Source organism: Lepisosteus platostomus, chromosome 22 (genome assembly GCF_059453375.1).
Source record: "Lepisosteus platostomus isolate fLepPlt1 chromosome 22, fLepPlt1.hap1, whole genome shotgun sequence".
NCBI classification, from domain to species: domain Eukaryota; kingdom Metazoa; phylum Chordata; class Actinopteri; order Semionotiformes; family Lepisosteidae; genus Lepisosteus; species Lepisosteus platostomus.
The window spans coordinates 6989703-7010813 of record NC_142632.1 but is presented as its reverse complement, the minus strand read 5'-3'; the positions used below and the strand labels follow the sequence as shown (position 1 = coordinate 7010813).

Genomic DNA, 21111 nt, shown 5'->3' with positions numbered 1-21111 from the left:
AGCAACATCGACACCAAGAGAAAGGATGACAAATGGCTTTTATCTGGAACTTTTCATGTCCAAGGAGCTCAATGTGCTTTCTGTGTACAACAGGGCCACTGAACTCCACACTGGCCATTGAACCACAGCAGTGGCTTGCTGGCTTGACATCTCCCAAGGAAAATGTTGAAATCGCATGTGGAACAGGAAAATGACCCTCGATTACGTGGGAAAAAAAGAAAAAGATCATCTGGAGCGCGTCAACCCATGTCCGGACAGCCCAGTTTCATTGACGAGGTGGCCGAGTGGTTAAGGCGATGGACTGCTAATCCATTGTGCTCTGCACGCATGGGTTCAAATCCCATCCTCGTCGCGCTCCATGTCTGACACTTGTGCCCGTTCGGCGTTGGCCCTCCTGTCGTTTGCTCCGGTTCTAGAGCCGTACATTTTCTAGCGGTGGCTGAACATGGTATAGTAGGCTAACGTCGGTATCGAGCAGTAACAGTTACGGTATTTACATGCCGCTGCTGCCAAGTAGCTCTGGTTTGAGACCGCATTTTCACTCACTTGCAATGCAAACAGAGAAAGCGATTTTTGACAGTCTCTCGAGAGACTGCGCTAGGTGTTTAGGGATAGACTTTGTCAGGTCCCCCTGGGATGGTGGCCTCTCAAATAGTTTGTGATTCCTCTAGAAGTTTATACAGTAGAAGCCTGCTTCGTGGCTTAAATCCAAGCTAAGGAAACGAGTTAGAGGTCTGATGCAGAACTGCGAATTCAATGAAGGGGAACACTACAGTACATTGCACTGTATGTGTGAGGAAAGCTGCCCCCTTCAGTCCCTTGTTGACCGAACAGAGGACTGTAAAGGATACCGCCAAGAAACTTAAGGATGGTGGTTGGAATCCAGCTCCAAAGAAGCCCCTTTGGGTGTTATGTCATCAAAAAGTAAGAACAGTGAATCTCCCTTTGATCAAAAGCGCAACAGAGCTGTTTTCTGTGGAGCAGGTTTCAGACCCGTAGACCTGTTTTATTTGTAGGGCAGGGCGCATTCCCAAACGCGAATCTCCTGTTTTAGAAATGCTTTGGGCGGCGTGAAGTGAAAATAAGAAGTGGGCTCCAGATGCACATGGAAGCAATCAAGTGTTTCATCCGAGCTGTTTCAAAGACTGCCCAAGAGCTTTCCTTTCACAGAGGCGCAACGATTAATGATGGGGGTGCACCCTTCAATGCGCCTTACGACTCTAGGGAGTGATTGAGACGATTCGTAGCGTGTGCTCATTTCTCTCTATTCCCCGTGTTGCAGTGGTAGGATGACGTAAATTACTGCTTCGACACGTAACGGCATTATAATCAAGTGCAGGAGCTGAGCCACGTCGCCCCAGGAGTGTTGTCCTTTTGCAGCCACTTGGACACACCTTTAGAAAAACATTTTGTTAACAGGCATTCTGCCTCAACCTAAACACCTATAGCTTGCAAAGCGCATGCTATTAGACAGGCACCTCTGCAAGACCTTAAGAGTCTCTTAAACTAGTGATAGTAAGGTGTTCCCAATGGGTGATGTTCAGCTTTCAAATCATCTCTCCGTGGAAGCGCCGAGATGCAGCTGTTTAAGGCTTAGAAGCAGCTGACTGTTTCACTACCTAGCTGATTACTGTCAGTCAGGGAGCTCAGAGGTGAAAAGCCTGTCTGAGAGACAATTCGCCGTCGATCAGTTCAATATGTTCCGTACCAGCTCGGCGCACCCGAGATCATCTTGGTAGCCGTGTAGCTCAGATGAGTGAGAGCGTGTGTGTGTACCACCGTGACTGGCCCTTCTCAGGTCACAGTAAACCTTCTGCTCAAAAAACGTGAGGTAAAACCTCACTCTGCACAGTAAAACCTCAAAAAAAGTGAGGTTTTATTTAATCTCTGACCAAGGGAAACGTTTCATTTTTTCAAAGAAATGTTTGTTAAAAAATGAAGTCATAGTTCTATGGGATTCAATCATAGACCGTGTGACGTGGAAGTCAGGAACCTAACCCACAGCGCCACCAGCACAGTCACATGCTGAGTGCTGAAAAAGCACTACAGAAACATTATTGACAGACAATGTACAGCGTGTACTATTCTTGTGTTGCGGTACATGAATATAATTATATCGTTATTAATTTCTAATTTATAACTTTATTAACTTTATAAATTAACTTTATAAATTTATTAACGTTATTAATTAATTTCACGACGCACAGACAGGGCACGGGGAGCCGCCGCCTGCAAACACAGCTCCAGGCAGGACTCCACTCCGCAGGAGCCGCAGAGCAGAGGAGATGGGCAGAGACCTGAGCTGCTGTTGCTGCAGACGCTGTCTTTTCTGCACTCGGGGTAGGAGGGAATGTTGAGTTGCCCTTAGAAATGAAGCAGAGCACTTCAACGGCACGGGTGTGTGTGTGTGCGCCCTGGTGATTCTGGGAGACAGATTGAACCTGGGCTTAAAGAGAGGGGGCTTAGCCCTCTTCCATTTGCTAGTTCAAAGTTGTACAACCCATTTGTATCTGCTAGGCGGCGCAGTCGTCGTGCACAAAGAACGCTTTGAAAAGCGTCAAAGGCAAGTCATTCCGAGTTGGTCGTTTGTGTTCAGACGTTCAGACGCGAAATGCTGAAATGATCTCTCGGCTCCTCGGTTGTCATTTCTGCTCCGTAAAGGAATCACAGCACGCATCGGCTTCCAGCACGGTGGGTCGGGACACGATGCCGGGGGTCGGAGAGAGCGATGTCTTCCTCGTTAGTATAGGACCTGTCCCCACCTGTCACACGGGAGACCGGGGTACATCAGGACGCGCATTGAAGTGAAAGCAGGATGCGCTGCGACATGCACTGTGCAGATCCCGCCACACTAAGAGGTGAGTGGGTCTGTTCGATCACAGCGCTAGGCGAATCCCCAATCCCCTTTTGTGCGTGGCGACAAAAGAAGTCTGAAGTCTGTTTCCACCCGGGGACCTTTCGCGTGTGAGGCGAACGTGATAACCACTACACTACGGAAACGGTGGTAAGATGTGCCCAGCGGCCCAGCGCTGAGCTTCGCCAATGCGATTCAGCTGCTTCCAGTGCCTTTATTGGAGTGCGCTGATGGACCGTGCTCTCTCTCCAGAGTCCAGCACGCCTGTCATGGACGGAGCAGGAAAGTCGGCGCCACATTCTACAGCCCTCTCTACGCAATCGACGAAATCGGGCTACTGAAGTGCAGAAAATCGCCTCTCCAGAAAGTGCAAATATCATCTTGGAGAGTATAAATCCTATTGCCGAAGGTCAGCCCTGTCTACCAGAGTAACCCTCCCACCTCCTGCAGCGATGGTCAGCTCGTCTCACACACGAGAAGTTTCGGCTGGAAACAAGCGCCCCTTCTTCTCGCACGTTTTGCACGTTCGAGTAGTTTTAATGTGGCTCCTTCGTACACGGTGCTGATCTTTTGGAAAGCAGGAAAGCAAGGTGGTCATTAAAATTTTGTACCACGACAAGGGTGATTGGAAATATTTTACAATGGGGCCCACACCACCTAATTCTAAAATACTTTTTGTTCTACTGCATTTTTATGGGGTTTTAAATATTAAAGCTTTTGTGGGGGCGGCATATTTTTGCACTAACTACCATTCGGTGTATAGCCACAAGAACGCACACGCCTGTGTTAAAGCTTGTAAAACCTGTTTAGATCCCCAGTGTTGCGAAATTGATGCAGAAATTCAGAATTGCCCGGCCTGTACTAGGCTGGGAAAACGATTTTTAAATTAAAAAAAAAATAAATAAATAATGAGATATAATGATGTGTTCCTGCTTAACTTAGACATTGCACGACTTTAAAACATATAAAAACAGGTTTCGAGAGTTAAAAACCACTTTTTATGCGCGAAAAATGGGTGATTTTTCTTCCTCGTGATCAGCTCAGAATCTTTGTGTACGCTGTAAGGTTTTTACTTCTTAATTAAACGTTTAAAATACACGAATTTCATCAAGACAACACACGTTTCGAAGAGAAAAAATCCCATTCTTTTCTCTTCCTGGTGTGTGAAACTGATCAGCAGGTCTTTTTTTCCCAATCAGAGGCTCTGAAAATAGCGTTGCGCCCACAGCGCTCCGTCAGAGAGGGGCGCGGCACCGAGAGAGGGAGGAGCCGCGGAGCGCAGCAGTACAGAACGAACGTTCTACTGCCTGGAGTGCTTATGGCAGCGATCGCGTCTGCATTTATAACTTAGTTTTTAAAATTAATCAAGCAATATGAACTATCTCTTTTTACTTTTAAGTCACTTAATTATCATTAAGCACAGCTTTCTCACCACTTAGACTACTTTTTGATACCATCCTTAGACAAAGCAGAAACTTCTTGTTCTGTCTAATGACATTACAAGTGGAAAGATTACAGATTTTAATCGTCTTTAATTTTGTTACGTTATACATTTTAGAAACGTTTCATCCATACAAACACCACAAAACTATTCTCGATTGTATTTCTGAATGGTATGTTACACTTAGTTCACTGTTTTAAATACATCTAATTAAGAAAGTTAGGTGTTAGCATAAACTATTTGCAATTAATATTAAATTTAGCACTGTAATAATTTGTTGCACTTTCCCCCGCATCTTGTAAAAATATATTTTCATTGTTCAAATATACATTAAATCTGACTATCATATAATAAGTTAAATACAAAACTAAAGAAAAAATAGGGTTAAATATAATTCAAAATATTTTGCTAACAATGTTAACTGTTTATAAATAATAAATTGTATTAACTAAAGAGTAGGATGGCACAGTTGTTAGTATGCTTTTTGTTTTGTTTCTTTTTCATAAATACAACAGTAGTACCTGATGTCTCAGTGGCTTTCAAAATTAAATTTTGCATGCAAACCTGTGAACTAGAAAGATAACTAAGATATCCATTCATTTATAATGGTGGCAAAGTGGTTAGCATTGCTATCTTGGAGCACTGGGGTCCCAGGTCCCATCCTGTGTGTGTGGGGTTTGCATGTTCTCTCTGGGTTACATGGTTTTTCTCCATATGTGTGATATGACTCCCTCTCGCACTCCAAAACATACTGGTAAGTTAATTGGTTTATGGGAAAACTGGCCCTGGTGTGTGTGTGTTTGTGTCTGTCTGTCCTGTGATAGACTGGCGCTATGTCCAGGGTGTATTCTGCCTTGTGTCAGTTGCTTACTGGGATAGGCTCCAAATCCTCTGTACTGGATAAAGAGATTAGAAATGGATGGAAGTTAAGGCACTGTGTGGATTGAACTATACACAGTGTTAGAAACCCACTATGAAATGGCAGCATCTCACTGAGAATAAAATATTTTATAGTGCTGGCTTTACAGCCTTTCCACCTCTCTTGCACATCAGTATCCATACCTAGTTATTTAAACAAATTGCCTCTAATTATAAACATCTTAATATGCTGGCTCTGTGGATCCGCATCAGCGATGTTTGCCCATTCCTTCAATTCATGTGCATCCAACACACAGTTCAATGCTAGCAACTACACAAAATCTAAAATACAATCCTCATTTCAGTATCTATGTAAACATACAGTCTGTTAACTTCATCATCTTCATCAAAAGTATGCCTAACCCCATTAGGAAGTGTTCTTGTTATCAGTGTATTCCTCAGCTATCCCAAAATTATCTTCTTACCAACATCTCTAGTTTTTTATCCTGCAATAACTCAGCCAACACTTAAATCTCGAAAAGCTGCTTGTGTTCATTTCTTTAAATCACAAATATCATGTGTAAATACTGTCCATGTAATACTCTGCATTGTGGAATAATAGTTTATTTTAAAGGGAACAAGAGAAACTAAGAACTAGAGAAATCAAGAAAGGCTTTTTTTTCTAGAATTAATAAATCCACATCCTGTTCACTGGGGAAATTAAATCCACACTGAGCAATCTTCAATATGTTCAGAATATGACAGCTAGAATCCTATCAGGGATGCATTACACCTGTTTTCAAGTCCTTGCATTGGTTACCTATCAGGTTTCGAGTCAACTTCAAAATCCTCATCCTCATTCAGTACCTACAGTATATGGCTTATTATCTGTCTACTCCCCACCTTTGTCCGTCTGACTCTGGTCTTCTAGCTGTCCTCAAGAACATCTACATTCTGTGGGTGACAGGGTCTTCTCTAGCTGCACCCCAGAGCTCTCAATTTGTGTTCCCAGTGATATCAGTCACGTACCCTGAGTGCATTTAAATCTAACCTCAGAACCTTTCTTTTCAGAAGACTTAGTGTCTGTATCTGCTTCATTTTCTAATTTTGGTAGCACCTCTAACTGCTTGTCTTTCTTATATGTATTTACTTTGTAATCTGTGGTCCTTTTATCTGTTTTTATATCTACTGTATTGCTTTGAGATGCCACTTTTAAAGGTGATATATAAAATAAAGTTTTTTATTATTGTTATAGAGAAACATGATCAGTTTTCCCTGCTCCAGATAAAAAGATCTAAAGCATACTAGTTTGTCACCCTTCTCATTCCCTTTGCTAAATAACTTTTCATACTAATCTGATCAATCTAACTGCCTGTTTTCTGTGCTTTCTCTATCCTGCTAGATTTGCAATTATTCTGAACATTTTCTTCTTGAAATAACTCATTTCTAAATACCTTTTTTCACTTTTAACATCTTGCAGCAACGCTGCGACAAAATATACACTTAGCACAGTTCATCCTGCTACCAACATTGAATAACAAAATCTTAAGATTTCTATATTTATGTCTTTATTTAGTGGTTTCATTAGTGACAAAGGCTAAACTTTCTTGGAAAAATGTCTTTTATGTGTTGCAGAAAAAACTGACTTGCTTTAACAAAGTATGTTTACAAATCCTTTCACCTGGCAATCTACCTGAATCTACCTGAATGCCCAACTATCTGAGAAGCCCTCCATGAAACCATGGTTGCTATTAATTCATTTAGGGCTTATTGACAGAATTGCTGTTTTTATGCATGCTAATTTTCTGATTCCTCACTCTGTTTCATGTTTATAGAAAAGACTTTATTGATCGTGAAGGGAAATTGATGTACATGATGAACATGTTTGCATGTTCTTTTGTAACATACACCTTTTTGTGATTTTTGTTGTATATCTAAGCAAGTGTTCCTGCATCCCTCTTCTGCACTTTAGTCATGGCTTTTTTTCTGTTTGCTTATTTCAAAGCAACACCTGCTCCATTTCTAAAACTTTTTACTCATGTGCATTTTTGTATTTTTTACACCTCTAGCACTTTAACATCCTGAATTTTCATTTGCCTTAATTTGTAGAATGAACTTGAGTTTTAGCCTAAAGAAGTTTTCATTATCTTTTGTTTCTTGTGCTACAACTGTTATTATTGATCACCGAATTATTGTTCTTGACATGACTTCATTCAGCCTTTCCTGAACGTCTATGACAGGCAGAGAGAGTGCTGTTTCTGGTGCGATCTTGTGCAGCTGACATTTCACTGTTTTAAACGAACAAGAAATTAGATTGCTCATAGATCACTTATCCTATATAAACACAGCGTAATTGCCCTCCGAAAATCCTCTTTTTCTTGTTCGTTTTAGAGACCTTGATCGAAACTGATTTTAGATGTCAGAAAGGATTTCTTTTCTCTGTGTTTCCTACATTGCTTTGTCGAGATTTTAACTTTATATCTAACTTTATATCTAGGGTCAGATTTCAACTATAAATCGTACAGTAATTAATAGCAGTAAATACTGATGTTTTGCGCCCTCTTACCACAAAAATATATCTGTTTTGTAGTTGGGATGAACTTTATTTCGTACGCGTAGCTACTGCCATTCGGACACGGACGGTTAAACATGGCGGCAAATCAGACACCCAGAGACGGGGGGGGGGGGCGTCTTCTCGCCTCCATAACTAAAATGCCAAATAGGAGTGGCTTAAGCGACATACACAGTCATGTAACTGACAGTTTGAGGTAGCCTATCGTGTAAATTTCGCTTTGTTGCTGATAGGTTAAGCTTTCGAAACTCTGCCCCAAAGTCATGTGACTGATTTTTCGCCCTGTTTCGTTGGTTAAACGCAATGATCACAAGCACCACCATGGTAACTGGGATGTGTAGTTTTTAGTTTTGTTTGAATTATAACTGTACGTACTGTCTTCGTATTTGGCCAGGGCTTTAAAGAGAGGGCGCGCCAAAAGGGTGCCGTCGTCTCCGCTTTAAAGGTACCCCTGTCGCGGAAGAATTAGATCTCGGGACGTTTGCCCAGCGTACTGTAAGGTCTTTTGTCGTAGCTCTCAGTGTTTGGCGAGACACTTTCGGAATGCAGCGACGGGTGTTAGTAAGTGTGAGCGCAGGGTCTTTTGTGAGAAATGTGAGGTTTATAAGTGATTATTCCAGGCAGTCAGCACTTCATTGAGCTCCTCCTATAGAAATCAATAGAATTCAATTGTTTTGAAATAAGGTTCACTTTATGGAACTCAAAGAAGAGATCTTTAATAAGTATAATAGTATAAAAAATAGTAGAATTTTATGTTTTACTATTCATATCAAAATCTGTAATGACAGGTATGTTACATTTACCTGTATGGTGTTTTGGAAGCAAAACTGAATGAGTGATTTGTCGATGAAGGTGTCAACAAAATGCCATCTTCTCTCAGCTGTTCAAAATGGTCCATCCAAAACTGACTGCACTGTGCTCTTAGTGTAGCCCACCAGCGTTCAATTCTCTGATTCCCAGTGCTTGGGCAAAGAGTAACACATTCTGTGCTATCCTCATTCATTTCGCCCAGAAACTTTTGCATTACAGCAACGTGGGTGTTTTCGGTTCCATGATCAAGTCGTACTCTTTGTGGAAGACCATTGTTTTTATAGACAGCGTCTATAAAATAACCCGCAATAATTCATGGGTCATTATTGGTTTTGTATGCTTCTAACCAGATCATTTTTCTCAAGAAGCCATCAATGCACCCGTTGATGCATATCCCGTAAGGTTTTAATTTGTCATACCCATCAATATGCCACACATAGTTTGGTCCGCGGCTGTAATACTGCTGGCGTCTCAGGCGATTTTGCGCACGCAGATCTACTCCTAGCCCGTCCATAAGGTGCAGTAACTGACGGACAGTCTCTCTATCCGTTATTATCCCTGCCATCCAGCATTTCTGGTGCATCCACCGATAGCCATGATGTCTGCCAGAAGTCTGTAGCTGTTGGTGTATGAATGAGGCGACCTCCGCTTCATCTGTCTTGTTTCGCCTTCGCCAGAGCTGATTCTTACACAGCATTCTTTCCAAGGTCCGAAGACTCAGTTTTACATTGTGTGATTCCTCCAATAACACCAAAATTTCATGGTTTGTGTAACCACGACAAAATAAGTCCAAAATAAGTTTTATCAGGGCACTTGACAATACAACTCCCCATGCCTTTAGATCTTGTACGATTTAAGAATGATTTTAAGTCGCAATTCTGAGTTACTAAGTCGCAATTCTGAGATACTAAGTCGCAATTCTGAGATACTAGGTCGGAATTCTGAGATAGCATAGCGCGTTTTTTTTTTTACTCCCTGGCGGAAACGGGCTTCCATAGTTCTCTGCATAACGCTGAAAGAGCTAAAGAGCGTTTCTGTTGAGATGTAACAAGCTCGTTTCTTTCTACCATGATGTCACCATGACAAAATCTGTCTTTAAACACCTTGCTCAGTCTCTGACGAGACTGTCAAAAATTGCTTTCGCCGATTGTATTGCAAACCGGCGGAAGCGGGGTATTGGGAAAAGTTTTCAACTAGCAATAATCGCGCCTCGGCTAAACCTCACAGGCTACGATACTGCCACTGCGCAAAGCTGACGGTTGCCAGGCAACCGCGGGGACCCTATGGAAATCGTTATCGATCGTCTCATGGCATGTCGTTGCGGTAACGCTTCATATTTGTCTTCTTCTTCTTCTTCTAGCTTGAGGTTTTGAAGAATTTCATGACAGACAAGGGCTCCGTCGGGAACAAAGGGCGTTGTGAGAAAACCGTTGCTTATTTTCAGCAGCAGAAATACAACCCTTTAAATACAAGATGACAGAACAATGACGAAGGGCATGCCAGGAGGAACTCATGCACTACAGAGGAAAGGGGGCGGGCACGTACAGTTCACATTCAAGCCACAAGTACTCTTCTCGGATGTTGCACAAACAAATCCTAACGTCCTGAAAGCATTGCAGCATGTTTGTGTCCCACTTCCCGTGGCTGCAGGACGACTGACACGAACGGGCAAACACAATCTGTGGCGTTTAGCGTGACATAGTCTTGCAGGCATCGTGCTGTCTCACTGCAATACTATACCGCTGGAGGAAACAGTCCATCTGGCCATGAAACTCATTTGAACGTCTAGCTACAGCAACTAACAATATCATGATTTATTCAGGATGTGTGGAATCAGCACGTCCCGGAGACAGCTTCCGAAATCGTGAGCATTCTCTGGTGGTGTCCTGCAGGCCTCCTGTGGGCGTTCGTTGGTGGAATAGAGGTGAGCATAGCTGCCTTCCAAGCAGTTGACCCGGATTCGATTCCCGGCCAACGCAGTGGCGAACGTTTTCAAATGCTGTCATGAGCCTTGTATTGTGACTAGCAAAGCGAACCCTTTTGAAAGACTGCAAAACGGAATTGTAGGAGAATCTTACAGGGGATTCTGAGCGGTGTCTGCATACACGCAGTCCGATACGGGTGCTGAAAGCTTGAGCTACTCTCAATGTCATGCTGCCTTTCCCCGGAGTAAATCTGTTACATTGAAAGAATGCTTCTGGCAGGTTCAAAAAGGGACCCTTGTTAATTGGAGAAATCAATGATTTTGAATGAATTCTGTATGCGTTAAAAGACAGCTATACACAGAAAACATGCAGGACACTGCTCATGATGTTTCCCGAGCCGAAACACAGTGCGTTTTTCCAAGCCATTTGACAAAGCCCACCCACTGAAAACTGCAGCAGATCGTGTAAAGGCGTTCAACTTTGTAACTACTGCACGCACAGGAAGCAGAATAAATTCCTCTTTTCAAACTGTCAAAGGTTTGCTTTGCGAACGCTGCAGGACATCGCACAATCTCTTTTGAATGGGAACAAACGATTTTTATGGGGCGCACTAAGTACAGACGTTTAAAAAGGTCCACTCATGCTGACGATGCAGCATGAAGAAGCGCAACCTAACGTTGCGATTGTATTGCAAACCGGCGGAAGCGGGGTATTGGGAAAAGTTTTCAACTAGCAATAATCGTGCCTCGGCTAAACCTCACAGGCTACGATACTGCCACTGTGCGAAGTCTTTTGGATGAGATGTAAAACCGAGGTCACAGCGCTCTGTGGTCATTAAAAATGACCACCAAAACCTTTGACAAAAGCTCTTGGTAATTGATGGTCTTCAATAATGCTTCTCCTTTAGGTACATTTTAAATCAGCTGAAAAATGCTGTGAAATGGGGGGCATTTCAGGCCAGTGTAGGATTTGGGTTACAAGAACCATGAAAGTGCACGAGAAAGCCCGTACACTGAATTACACGGCTTTCTATTCAAAAGAGGACAAAAGAAATTCCCTGAGTTCGATTTTTTGCAGCACAGAGAGGAGCACTGTCGCGAGGCTGGTTAGTTCAGTTGGTTAGAGCGTGGTGCTAATAACGCCAAGGTTGTGGGTTTGAGCCCTTTACGGGCCAGGTCCTTTTCTCCTCTCTTACCAAAGCTGTTAGGTTCCTTTCCGTGGTGAGAGGGGTTGTCATGCAACGCTGCCACATAGTGCCGACAGACAAGAGTGTTGCGGGAGAAGAGAAAAGTGTTTGAAGATTTAAGAGTGTCTTAGGTGGAGCCAAAATCAAGTGTCACAAATGCAAGTGGGAGGATTTCCAATGTTTAATATGGTAAAAATAAGCGGAACTTATCTGCCGGTACGGCACAGTCTGCCATGCTTTTGTCATATACTGTAAAGTGGTGTCGAATTGGGTGTCGAACTGGAGCCTCACCATTTGCATATGTGAGGCTCCAGTTATACATCGAGTGTCACATTAAATGACAAAAATGAAGAGAGTTAAAGCAGCTGGAGAGGTTTTCTTACAACTTTTGAGCTGACACAGTTTTGGAAAATGTTTCCTTCACGCTGCACTGTACAACATAGGCAGCCAAGAGTCTCCAAAACAAAACAGAATTGACAGATAGGAGAAAATACCCACTCGTCCTGAAGTTCCCATAATCCAGCACTGAGCGTAAACAAAGTGTCTAAGTAGCGTGGGAATGCTAACCCTAACCCTAGCTGGAGTTTGAGCAATCCAGCACTGAGCGTAAAAAGATGAGTCAAAGTAACGTCTAATCAGGTTAGTTTGCTTAGAGCTGGTTCAGAGTTTGCTCAAGAGTTTACCTTTCACAGATGCGCAAAGAAGAATGTTGGGGGTGCACGTTTCAAGGCGCCTTACAGCTGTAGGGAGTGATTCGAGACGATTCGTGGCGTGTGCTCGTTCCCATATACCGTACGCCCCAGGGTGCAGTGCTAGGATGACGTACAATACCGCTTGGGCACGTAACGGCGTTATATGCAAGTGCGGGACGTGAGGGTTTTCGTTTGTTCGTTTTGTTTTGCTCTGCTTTGCTTTGTTTCGTGGTCAATAGGCGTAAGGTAAGTCGTAATCCAGGGAGAACACTGGTGGCAAACAGTCCGAGGTGAGAGGCGAGGTCCAAAGTCGAAAAGGCAGAAGGGGAGTCCAATATCCAGAATAAACGAGGTAATGGAAAAAACGCCAGGTAGAGCTCTCAAGGAGTAGACTCAATACCAGCGGGAAGCAGGTAAAGATGGTAAAAATAGCACTGCGTACCGCATGGTGGAGTGTGTGCAGGTGGGTTAACTCGTGCGGCGGTGTTTGTTAATAATCACCCGCTGCTGGAGCTGATTAGATTGCTTAAGAGTTGGTCTTAACTGCCTGGCGGTCATGACAAGCTCCTCTTTAAGCTGTGGTTTAGTTTTGCATTCATGTGTTTCTAGAGCAGTTATTTATGGGGGTGGGTGGGTCTTTCACAGAGGCTCAGGACAAATCCCCTGCATGAAAGTCTACTGTGTGCGTTCAAACAGTCACAGGTCAAGAGCCAGGCAGGAGGACAATGGACAGAAGAAGCAACGAACTAAAAATAAAAGAATGAATATGAAAAAGCCACCATCTTTTTCTTTTTGACATTTTTGACTTTCATGCAAGCCAGGACAAAGTTGCTCGTAGCTACTTGTGGATTCAAATACTCTATCATTTGTGATTTGTGAAGCAGAGGAGTGACATCACCACAAAGGCGACACATTCTGCTGATGGTTTTGGTGAATAATGATTGAGGCGCATAAAGAGAAAGGTAGCTGTGTCAGCATGCGTAGGCTGCAAAGGATCAAGCAAAGGTTTACTCCATGCTGAAAAGAGAAGAAAAGAAGCACAACGTTTCGACTGTGGAGCCTTCTGCGCCATCTTCTTTAGCGGTGATGATGTTTACATTGGAAAAACTGAGACATGCATCCCTGGGTGGGCTTGAACCACCAACCTTTCGGTTAACAACCAAACACGCTAACCGATTGCGCCACAGAGACTGACGGCCGCTTGTGCTCCCTACATTTGCAGGTTTATGGTCAAAGAAAACAATCCTTGCGCTTCTTGCAGCCGGCAATCTTTTTCCACTGACAACCAAGAAATGGATTTCATCTTTCACAAGCTGTATGGATTTCTTCAAAAACAAGTTATTCCAGAAAGGAAATGAATTATTGCATTAAACTGAACCAAGCTGTACATGTTTGTCTGAAATGAGACATTCGGCACAACAAGACACGGAGAGAGGCACCGCTGGTATTCAGACCCAGGATCGCCTGCTTACTAGGCAGGCACTTTAAGCCACTAGGGAACAGCGCCAGCAGAGCACCGCGCTTTTACAGACACTTGGACACATCTGCGTTCGGTGTGCACTTAACCTGCTCTCTGAGCCTGTTGCCTCCGTCCCATTTAATAGCAGAACTGACGCCAAGAGAAATGATGAGAAATGGAATTTATCGGGCACTTTTCTTGTCCAACTGCTGCAGTTTTCAGTGGGCGGGCTTTGTCAGATGGCTTGGAAAAACGCACTGTGTTTCGGCTCGGGAAACATCATGAGCAGTGTCCTGCATGTTTTCTGTGTATAGCTGTCTTTTAACGCATACAGAATTCATTCGAAATCATTGATTTCTCCAATTTCTCCTATTTCTCCCTTTTTGAACCTGCCAGAAGCATTCTTTCAATGTAACAGATTTACTCCGGGGAAAGGCAGCATGACATTGAGAGTAGCTCAAGCTTTCAGCACCCGTATCGGACTGCGTGTATGCAGACACCGCTCAGAATCCCCTGTAAGATTCTCCTTCAATTCCGCTTTGCAGTGCTTTAGCTCTTTCAAAAGGCTTCGCTTTGCTAGTCACAATCCAAGGCTCAGGACAGCATTTGAAACCAATCGCCACTGCGTTGGCCAGGAATCGAATCCAGGTCAACTGCTTGGAAGGCAACTATGCTCACCACTATACCACCAACGCACGGCCACAGGCGCCCTGCAGGACACCACCAGAGAATGCTCACGATTTCGGAAGCTGTCTCCGGGACGTGCTGATTCCACACATCCTGAATAAATCATGATATTGTTAGTTGCTGTAGCTAGACGTTCAAATGAGTTTCATGGCCAGATGGACTGTTTCCTCCAGCGGTATAGTATTGCAGTGAGAAAGCACGATGCCTGCAAGACTATGTCACGCTAAACGCCACAGATTGTGTTTGTCCGTTGGTGTCAGTCGTCCTGCAGCCACGGGAAGTGGGACACAAACATGCTGCAATGCTTTCAAGACGTTAGGATTTGTTTGTGTAACATCCGAGAAGAGTACTTGTGGCTTGAATGTGAACTGTACGTGCTCGCCCCCTTTCCTCTGTAGTGCATGAGTTTCTCCCGGCACGCCCTTCGTCATTGTTCTGTCATCTTGTATTTAAAGGGTTGTATTTCTGCTGCTGAAAATAAGCAACGGTTTTCTCACAACGCCCTTTGTTCCCAACGGAGCCCTTGTCTGTCATGAAATTCTTCAAAACCTCAAGCTAGAAGAAGAAGAAGACGACAAATATGAAGCGTTACCGCAACGACATGCCATGAGACGATCGATAACGATTTCCATAGGATCCCCGCGGTTGCCTGGCAACCGTCAGCTTTGCGCAGTGGCAGTATCGTAGCCTGTGAGGTTTAGCCGAGGCGCGATTATTGCTAGTTGAAAACTTTTCCCAATACCCCGCTTCTGCCAGTTTGCAATACAATCGGCGAAAGCAATTTTTGACAGTCTCGTCAGAGATTGAGCAAGGTGTTTAAAGACAGATTTGGTCATGGTGATATCATGGTAGAAAGAAACGAGCTTGTTACGTGTCAACAGAAACGCTCTTTAGCTCTTTCAGCGTTATGCAGAGAACAGCGTCTGTCGAGATTACTTTTGTGTCAGCGCGAAACGCCGTGTGCTGTCAGTATGATTTCATATTGCTCGTAGCGGCGCCTGGCTTTTGTCTGTCAAACGTTAGGTTGCGCTTCTTCATGCTGCATCGTCGGCATGAGTGGAGCATTTTAAACGTCTGTACTTACTGCGCCCCATAAGAAATCGTTTGTCCCCGTTCAAAAGAGATTGTGCGATGTCCTGCAGCGTTCGCAAAGCAAACCTTTGACAGTTTGAAAAGAGGAATTTATTCTGCTTCCTGTGCGTGCAGTAGTTACAAAGTTGAACGTCTTTACACGATCTGCTCCAGTTTTCAGTGGGCGGGCTTTGTCAGATGGCTTGGAAAAACGCACTGTGTTTCGGCTCGGGAAACATCATGAGCAGTGTCCTGCATGTTTTCTGTGTATAGCTGTCTTTTAACGCATACAGAATTCATGATATTGTTAGTTGCTGTAGCTAGACGTTCAAATGAGTTTCATGGCCAGATGGACTGTTTCCTCCAGCGGTATAGTATTGCAGTGAGACAGCACGATGCCTGCAAGACTATGTCACGCTAAACGCCACAGATTGTGTTTGTGTTGGACAGTTGGACCCTACAGTTGGACCCTCGTCGACAACCTGAATAGCTTATTCAGAAGCAGTGCTGGACCGGGAACGAACCAGCTTCTTCCCAGGCACAAGAGTGACTTGTGAGGACTCGCGGTCACACTCTGTGCATAGAGACTTTCTACCAGCCCGCCGGACTGCTGGTAGATCCCCTTGGAGCAACGACTGCCCTGCGCGCCGCAGTCAGATTCCTCCGCCCGTCCTACTCCGAGCTGCACCTTGACTGGTTGGCCGGTACCCAGAGGACGCCGGGACAACGCCCATTGGACAACCGCTGGAACAGAGGCTGCAACAGAGCCTGTCAGCTGGTTTGGTGTTCGTGCCGGCAAATTCCAAATCGATACACAGTGGATAAGTAAACCCCATGTTCTACATTGCGTCTCGAGAATTCAATTGTACCTCAACACAAGTTGTTATCAATTTAATTCATGAGTAATGTATTTACTTCCGAGTTTAGAGTAACAGTGGGTAATAACACTGATTAGCGATTTGGTAACCGAACGATATATATTGACATATATTCTCTGTTGTGTATCTCTTTGTGTTTGCATCTCTTCGGGATTATATACCTTGTATATTGATAACCCTCACAGTAAGGTCTGCCACTCGTATCCAGGCAGACTAGTATAATAACTGATGTTGCTGTGAGTTCAAGTTCAGCACAGCACCGCGGCTTCTATACGCGAATACCGGGTGTGCTGATAACTGCGTAAAGAAATCCCCCTGTTTTCTAGCGTTTAGTGTAACGTGTGCTGATTGGAAATCCATCTGCTCGGGTGTCTAGATTCCATACTGTATTTTGGAAAAAGAAAAAAAAAGTAATACTCTTAAAGTTTCTCTGACGTAATGACAATGGCTGCTAAATGTCTGAAGTGGAGTCGCTTATAAGTACTATTTCTAGTGACGACAATCATGGTTACTGGAGTGGTATCGAAAAGTTGAACTTTGATGATATTGAGAAGCTGCAAGTAGATTTAGTAGCTAAGGTAGCGAACCAGCTTAACACAGGAGGGTCTGTGAACGCAGTTCTGGTCCTATCGAGTTTCACCTTAAATCTAGCTAAACAGCTGGAACCGTCTTTGTCCGAGGTGACAAAGTTTCAAAAGTTTCAGGGAACGCTAGAAAGATATAAGGCGGAGCGAGTTGAGTTGTTGGATATAATCAGAGAAAAGAGAGTGAAAAATGAGGAAAGTGAAGACTGACTCAGGGAAGTTTTAGGTAAATTAGATGACTTGTCTGCTAGAGAAACTGCGGCTGAGGTAGCTAGGAGAGACCTGGAAGCGAGCTTGAAAGAAAAAGAAAAAAAAATTGAGAGTTTAAATGAGCTCAGCCAGGAAAGGCAAAAGGAGTCAGATGCTGCCGTACTGGAAGCAAAATAGACTAGATCCCACTTGCATGCCAGCCCACCTAGCAGCCCGGAGCGCTCACCCAGCACGCCGGGAGGAGGTTTCTCCCGGCCTGGGTCTGTGGTCGGATCGGCATGGGGGAGATCGCAGAGTCCTGCGCGAAACGCAAGGGCGAGTCAATTCAGGCATAGACCCCCTGCTCCTGATCACGGCCGTCTCCCTGCCCGCGGAGAAACCGTAAAAATTAACCTCCACTCCCTGAGGCAGTTAGCCAAAGATGTAGAAAGGTTTGACCCGTCAGTGTCAGGGAATAATGTGGAGACCTACATCGATGAGCTGAGATATACTTTGCAGTTTATGCCCGAAGCGTCCGAACAGGAAAAGGCTATGTTAGTAAGGAAAACTACCAGCCGAGCGGTCCACGAGTGGATGTCTAGACAAGGACCGGAGGTTTGTAATAGCTTTGAGGAGCTGTGTCAGGCAATGATCGGAGAATTTTCGGCTTTTATCGATCCCATAGCTGCCGTAGCCACTGTGCACCATATTAAGAACGAAAAAGCTGAAGCCCCTCGCGACTATTATCAGAGGCTTAGGCGCACTTATTTTGCAGGGCGGAATGAAGAGGGTTGCGAAGAGAACGTGAATTTCAAAGGTTTATTCATTGCTAATCTGCATCCCTCAGTCAGGAAAATGATTGTGATGCACACACAGCGATGAAAATGGCTGACATTAGAAGCTTGGCTCAAAAAGCCTGGGGAGCTGAAGTCTCTGCTTCCTCAGAGCGAAAACCTGCTAAAACGGCCGTGTTCGCCACTAAAGCCAGCAGGGTTGACGACTCGCCTCAGCTCGAGGCAGCTGAGGTTCCTGAGCTCGCTAAGCCCCGGCGCAAAATAGGCAGGCAGGACCGCACGCCGCCGTGAGCGCTACGGGGAAGGCAAGGGCTCAGGCAGAGTCTATCATAAGACTGGAGGAGGCGGGGATCCGTCCCAAGCCCCTCCCTCAGTCTATCTGATTGGGTGGGAGGGTTCCTGCCTGGAAGAAGGCTGTGACTCTGAGTTGGGCGCTGACCCCGCCCCTGAAGTCAAAGAAAAGGCAGGCTTCCAACAATTCTTAGGGAATCTCAGCCAGAAAGGCAAAGCAAGGCGTATTTATATCAAGGTTTCTCTTGAAAACGTCTTAGATAGAGAAGCACTGATTGACACTGGGGCTGAAATTAGTTTGATGTCAGCCGATCTACTCAGCGAGCTCAAACGAGTAGCGAAAGGAAAAGGCATCAGACTTAAGGTAGAACCGTGTAAGATAGATATTTCCAGCTATACCCAGGATCATGCCAGGATCACACACCGAGTGTGGGTGGCACTTAGGTTCGGGCCAATGAACGTGGTGCATCCTGTTTATATCTCTAGGTTTAAAACAGAGCCACTACTCATTTGCCAAGACCTGCTTGACAGGCTGGAGCCTCTGGTGGACTGCCACCGTGGAAAATTGTGGGCTAAGGTCAAAAACCCTAAGCCTGTTGCACAGCAAAAAGGGGGATTCAGTGGTTATGCTGTGATCACACAGTCCCCACTGAACACTATAGCTGAGTTGGAGGTTCCTCCTGGTTCCTCTGAACGAGAATAAATGTCTCTTCTTGCTTTCCAAAACTACAGGGAAGTCCTGCCCAGGCCAGAACTCCCACGGTCTCCCAACTACAGGAGCAGTGCTCCGAGCAGCTGCTTGACCCGCCAGGTAAAGCACACCCCTTTTTCATCCCTGAAGAAGAGTGGATCTCCCTGTCCGGTAATGAATGGGAGTCCTTTCTGTGCACCCTGGTACCTCAGGGGGTCCAGGACTACCACCCCATGGTGGTGGGAGGGGGTCCAGGTGGCAGAAGTGCAGGTTGATGATGTAATTCTTAGCCTCAGCTCTGAGAAGTCCATAATCAGTGAAGGTCTGTTCGAGGACCTGTCGCGAAGCTGTCAGGTGACTCTGGTGACGCAGTCAGAGGTTCTGTGGTGGGCATCCCCACCTCATAGGTCCATTTGGAGCAAAGGAAGCTGTGTAGCTTCCATCTCCATCGGAAAAAGGAAGTTTGCTCACTACTTCCAGGTAGCACCTCAGTTGACCCATTCGGTCTGTATTGGTGCAGACCTATTGGTTTGACTGGGCGCCCAGCTGGACACAGTAAACAGTGTGCTGTGGACACGGGTGCACCCAGATGCCCACTCTCTAAGCGGTGACCCCGAGAACATTCGGTCAGGTCAGACGATTCCTCAGGCCTGCCAGGTAGTAAACGAATCGGACCTGATCGTTCCTGCGTCAACAGCAGGGTTTCCGGTACGCCTTGTCCTAAAAAAGGGACAGAGAATGGACGCTGAGATGGTTTTCTTCCAACCATCAGCTCAGTTTATCAGACTGAACTTTTACGTGTTCCTTATATGCTATATATGTATATATTAGCACCAATGTCGTTCTTAAAAACTAACATGAAATTGTCAGGGACATTCAGCTATATACAAAGACGAGACAGACAAAGTAATAATTCTGTATTAACGTGGCCTACATATTGACGCAATGATCGAACTAACTGACATGTTCTGATTCAGATCCCCTGCACTTCATGCCAATTAGAACAATAGCAATGCTGAGTCCTCCCCACCCTACTGAGCACAAATTCAGCTGCTCTCTGTTCTGCATGTTTTTTCATTGCAATTGAGCTTGGAGCTGGAGAAAGTGCCGCTTCTCCTTTCCTGGTACTATAAAAATGCTACATCGCTTGGTCCTGCTTCCATGGAAAGCAGTTCTTCAGGTAATTCTACTCTCTTACCAAAGCTGTTAGGTTCCTTTCTGTGGTGAGATGGGTTGTCATGCAACGCTGCCACATAGTGCCGACAGACAAGTGTGTTGCGGGACAAGAGAAAAGTGTTTGAAGATTTAAGAGTGTCTTAGGTGGAGCCAAAATCAAGTGTCACAAATGCAAGTGGGAAGATTTCCAATGTTTAATATGGTCAAAATAAGCGGAAGTTACCAGCTGGTCCAGCACAGTCTGCCATGCTTTTGTCATATACTGTAAAGTGGTGTCGAACTGGGTGTTGAACTGGAGCCTCACCATTTGCATATGTGAGGACTCCAGTTATACATCGAGTGTCACATTAAATGACAAAAATGAAGAGAGTTAAAGCAGCTGGAGAGGTTTTCTTACACCTTTTGAGCTGACACAATTTTGGAAAATGTTTCCTTCACGCTGCACTGAACAACATAGGCAGCCAAGAGTCTCCAAAACAAAACAGAATGGACAGATAGGAGAAAATTCCCACTCGTCCTGAAGTTCCCAAAATCCAGCACTGAGCGTAAACAAAGTGTCTAAGTAGCGTGGGAATGCTAACCCTAACCCTAGCTGGAGTTTGAGCAATCCGGCACTGAGCGTAAGAAGATGAGTCAAAGTAACGTCTAATCAGATTAGTTTCCTTAGAGCTGGTTCAGAGTTTGCTCAAGAGTTTACCTTTCACAGATGCGCAAAGAAGAATGTTGGGGGTGCACGCTTCAAGGCGCCTTACAGCTGTAGGGAGTGATTCGAGACGATTCCTGGCGTGTGCTTGTTCCCATATACCGTACGACCCAGGGGGCAGTGCTAGGATGACGTACAATACCGCTTGGGCACGTAACGGCGTTATATGCAAGTGCAGGACGTGAGGGTTTTCGTTTGTTTGTTTTGTTTTGTTTTGCTCTGCTTTGCTTTGTTTTGCTTTCCATCGCGT

General features: G+C 44.8%; 5 non-coding genes across 5 annotated transcripts; 2 read left to right on the top strand and 3 right to left on the bottom strand.

Moving 5' to 3' along the window:
- Positions 1 to 270: 270 nt before the first annotated feature.
- On the top strand, positions 271 to 352 carry trnas-gcu (transfer RNA serine (anticodon GCU)). Its single transcript has one exon. It is a non-coding gene; the product is annotated as a tRNA-Ser (tRNA).
- A 9295-nt stretch (positions 353 to 9647) lies between these two features.
- On the bottom strand, positions 9648 to 9789 carry LOC148643288 (U4 spliceosomal RNA). The gene has a single exon (XR_015929408.1). It is a non-coding gene; the product is annotated as a U4 spliceosomal RNA (small nuclear RNA).
- Positions 9790 to 11103: 1314 nt separating this feature from the next.
- LOC148643287 (U4 spliceosomal RNA) lies at positions 11104 to 11250 on the bottom strand. The gene has a single exon (XR_015929504.1). It is a non-coding gene; the product is annotated as a U4 spliceosomal RNA (small nuclear RNA).
- A 2205-nt stretch (positions 11251 to 13455) lies between these two features.
- trnan-guu (transfer RNA asparagine (anticodon GUU)) lies at positions 13456 to 13529 on the bottom strand. Its single transcript has one exon. It is a non-coding gene; the product is annotated as a tRNA-Asn (tRNA).
- Positions 13530 to 15145: 1616 nt separating this feature from the next.
- Positions 15146 to 15287, top strand: LOC148643285 (U4 spliceosomal RNA). Its single transcript, XR_015929437.1, has one exon. It is a non-coding gene; the product is annotated as a U4 spliceosomal RNA (small nuclear RNA).
- The last annotated feature ends 5824 nt before the right edge of the window (positions 15288 to 21111 follow it).